The sequence below is a fragment of the Sinocyclocheilus anshuiensis genome, unplaced genomic scaffold, assembly GCF_001515605.1.
Source record: "Sinocyclocheilus anshuiensis isolate Anshui unplaced genomic scaffold, SAMN03320099.WGS_v1.1 scaffold51, whole genome shotgun sequence".
Lineage (NCBI taxonomy): Eukaryota > Metazoa > Chordata > Actinopteri > Cypriniformes > Cyprinidae > Sinocyclocheilus > Sinocyclocheilus anshuiensis.
The window spans coordinates 2,761,536-2,765,647 of NW_015548296.1; the positions used below are offsets into that span (position 1 = coordinate 2,761,536).

At 33.7% G+C, this 4,112-nt stretch overlaps 1 protein-coding gene across 1 annotated transcript in view; it reads left to right on the forward strand.

The window, feature by feature from the left end:
* Positions 1-4,112, forward strand: part of LOC107656043 (FYVE, RhoGEF and PH domain-containing protein 5-like) — a 58,305-nt gene that overhangs the window by 20,035 nt on the left and 34,158 nt on the right. The window lies entirely within an intron of this gene.

A 4,112-nucleotide genomic window follows, 5' to 3' on the forward strand; every position in this document is an offset into this window, starting at 1 on the left:
GATCTCAATTCAAACACACGCAATCTTATTCCTAAATGACGGTGATTCTGCTATGTCTATTAAACCATGGAAATCACAATCACATCAGATTATTTAAACCTGCTTTTGCACAGCCGCTGATCCAGAGAGAGCAGCGCTCATCATGTAAAGCTTTATGTTTGAAACGGCTTCACAAACAGTCTACACAGCACAGACTATATTTCTGTGTTGCAAACATTAAATAATAACGAAAGTATTGGAATAAAAATGTATAGTCCTGATGTAGACTCTGATGTTGCAGGAGCCACGATCAAAATGGGTCTTTGAAAGTAATGAAGTTCTGCAAATAATGATTGTATATGTTACATTATGCCAGTAGGTGGCGAACAGTGACTGTTAAATGTATTTGATGTCTGAATCATTCATTCAAGATATTCAAAACGAAACAAGTCTTCATTTATTTATTTATCATGATTTTTTTTTACATAATTAGGCAAATTCGTTTAAATTAATAAATATTTTTAAATACACTTATTTATAACATTAATAAAACATTTTTAATAAATAAAACATCAGAAACTAAATTACATATTTTGTTTGGTTCTCTGTTTTGTTTTCAGAATCGTGGGAGAATCATAGCTTAAAAATACATAGGCTAATATATGTGGCATCTAACTAATACCATTAGTACTGTTAATATTAAAATGAATTAATTCAAATCACAGAAGTACTGGGATAAAAGTTTATAGTTTAGATTTAAACTCTGATGTGTACGGTAGCGATTAAAATAGAGTAAATCACATTTGAAAGTAATTTGACACTTCAAATGAAGATTTATCAATTACATTGTTACGCCAGTAGGTGGCGAAAAGGAGCTGTTAAAATGTATTGTATTTGAATCCTACAAGAGATTCGTTCAAGAACGCTGATTCATCCAGTAATGAAACAAGTACATCTTGAGTGAATCATTCATTCATAAATTATATGTGAGTTTGTTTAGTTGTCTAATGTTTTTTCTTCAGAATCATAAGAGAACCACAACTTCCATTGGAAAAAAAAAAGAAAAGAAAAAAAACTCAGTTTATCCAGAATCATGCAGCTCTATTTTGCACACAAACAGCTCTTAAAGAGTCCAGTTTTTATGTAGCCTGTTGAATTTTTGTTCATGGTATTCAACTGCAACTAAATGGTTTAAAAAAAGAGACACAGGATAAATGTTTGATATAATTTTTTAATCCCATTGGAATCGAAACTGGGAATCGAAAAGAATTGGAATCGATAAGCAGAATCGGAAACAGAATTGATCAAATTCAAACGATACCCAACCCAAATCAGGACAGAGGCTCCGCTGAATCATTTAATTGGAGGATGGTTGGTGGAGACCACACATTTCAGTGGTGATCGGGATCACCAACGACAAGAAGCCAGCTGTCCTCGCTCATTAATATGCATGAGCATCTGTATTCAGAGAAGCCTCGGTGGGTGGTAGACTCAAAATTAGAATATTAACAATATAAAAATTAACATTACACGTGTTAATGTCTCTTAATAATATTTTATTAATATTTTTGCTTTATAAATAGTGTGTTCAATAGCATTTTATTTTTTGTTGTGAAATTGGTATTGAGAATAATTAAATATGGTTTCATTGACTGATACGGTTTCAGTAGGCAACTAAATGGTTTAAAAAAAGAGACACAGGATAAATGTTTGATATAATTTTTTAATCCCATTGGAATCGAAACTGGGAATCGAAAAGAATTGGAATCGATAAGCAGAATCGGAAACAGAATTGATCAAATTCAAACGATACCCAACCCAAATCAGGACAGAGGCTCCGCTGAATCATTTAATTGGAGGATGGTTGGTGGAGACCACACATTTCAGTGGTGATCGGGATCACCAACGACAAGAAGCCAGCTGTCCTCGCTCATTAATATGCATGAGCATCTGTATTCAGAGAAGCCTCGGTGGGTGGTAGACTCAAAATTAGACCCTCAATGTATAGCAGGGAGAGACAGGAAAGAGAGAAAGAAAGGCTGATTTAGCCAAATGTCCTTTAAATGTGGCATTGTCGTCAGCTGCTCAAACTGTTCTTATATGCATGAATTAAGCTTGGTAAAATTCTCAGGGGTTTGTGAAATAAGTTAAGGAGTGCTTTTTTAAAATATTTTTTAGATCAAGGACTGCATCTTTAATAATGTGTGACAGCCTGCCGTGGCTTCAATAGCAGAGGCTCAAGATCCAAATAACTCCAGAGTAATGAAACAAGATTAAGATGTAATTTCTGCTTATAACAGCACATATTATTCTTCACAAAGCATTTCAACACAATGTAATTCATTTGTGGGTGTGAAATGTGCTCACTCAGTGCTCTCAGTGAGTCCAGGTCTGTATGGCTGCAGTAACGCTTATAGGCTTTGACTGGGTGATGTATGTACTGAGCATCACTGGTTGCCTCTGGTCACTCCGCACTAATGAAACCAATAGAGCTGACTCTCAATGGTGTACCACCATGTAAACACACACACACAAGTCAACAACGAGGCAGGCTTTTCCTTACATTTCTCTCATCCTGCCAGCTATTTGTCTAGCCACCGCTGACTTGTTTTATTCACCCAATCTGTGCTGTGATGCTTCTCTCGGCTTGTTAAATGGGAGGAGATGCAGTTGTTTTATTGATCGGGGCCTGAAGGTGGACAAGTCAGGAGTTTAAACACCCACTTGACTTTATCAGTATATGCCACCATTGTAGCTCTGTAGAAATTTTAAATGTTGAAATGTTACTGGATCACTTCATCAAGAATATAGAAAAAAATGATGCCTGGTTTAAGGACCATATGATTTTATTGAATTATAACATTTAAGCACGTTTTCTCATTATCATTATGCAAAATTTCATATTCTGTAATGTAAAACAAGATTAATATTTAAATTTGAAAGTATTTATGTGTAATGGAAATATTTGTTGCATTAACTTAAAAAAAGTATGCTGTTTTACAGTAGTCTAATGAGAATCACTGAGAATGAATTTAATGACTACAAAAAAAAAACAGCCTGATGCATTACAATATGCAACAGTAGAAACAATAATTTGGAAAAAAAAAAAGATACAAAATACCAAGGATAGGAATTTCTAAAAAATATAATATAAAATGTATTCAAAATATTATTTAAATATTTTAGTTATTTTAAAACATTTTAACAATGTAACATTTATTGACATTTATTAATTAATAGGGCTGGTAAGTGATTAACATTTTTTAATCTGATTAATTACATGCTGTGGCGATTAATTCATCTAATTAGATGAATTAATCGCACATCAAATTTTCATCAGAAATTACTCCCAAAAGATCATTTAAAGTCATTGTAGTGTAAAGCATCAAACAGACATTACAAAAAGTAGCTTCAGCAAGAAATATTTTGTTTGATAAAATTCATTACATATACTCTTTTGGACCATGAGGGTGATAAATGATGACACAATTGTCATTTTTGGGTGGGTGAACTATACCTTTAATAATATATTTTATTATTTTTATTATTATTACTATGGAAATATTAAATTATTTCTTTAATGAAATGATACTCTAAATAATACATTTAAAGTTGCCAGTAGGTGGTGGTAAATGTCTTGATGATTAAGTCATTGAGTCATTTGTTCATTCATTTGATTTGTTCAAATGGCTGATTCATTCAGGAGTGAAGTAAATGGTTCTTTATGAATGGTCCTTTGAATCATTAGGATTGTTCGACATGAAGCGGATCATCACCATCAGACCGATCGGTATGTGACATTAAAGTACCACCTTTGATGTCACACACACCGATCGATCAGTGTAGCGCCGCTTCAAATCCAACGCGCCTATGGCCAATGGTTCAACGCGCCTAATGATTCACCCAATTCATTCATTCGTGCATTAAAGGGGTCATATGATGCGATTTCAAGTTTTCCTTTCTCTTTGGAGTGTTACAAGCTGTTCGTGAATAGATAAGATCCCTAAAGTTGCAAAGACTAAAGTCTCAAACCCAAAGACATATTCTTTATAAAAGTTAAGACTGGTCTACGTCACGATGTGGGAAGATTTGCATAACGGCGCCCAAATGTTCACGCAAAGAAAGAAGGCGTA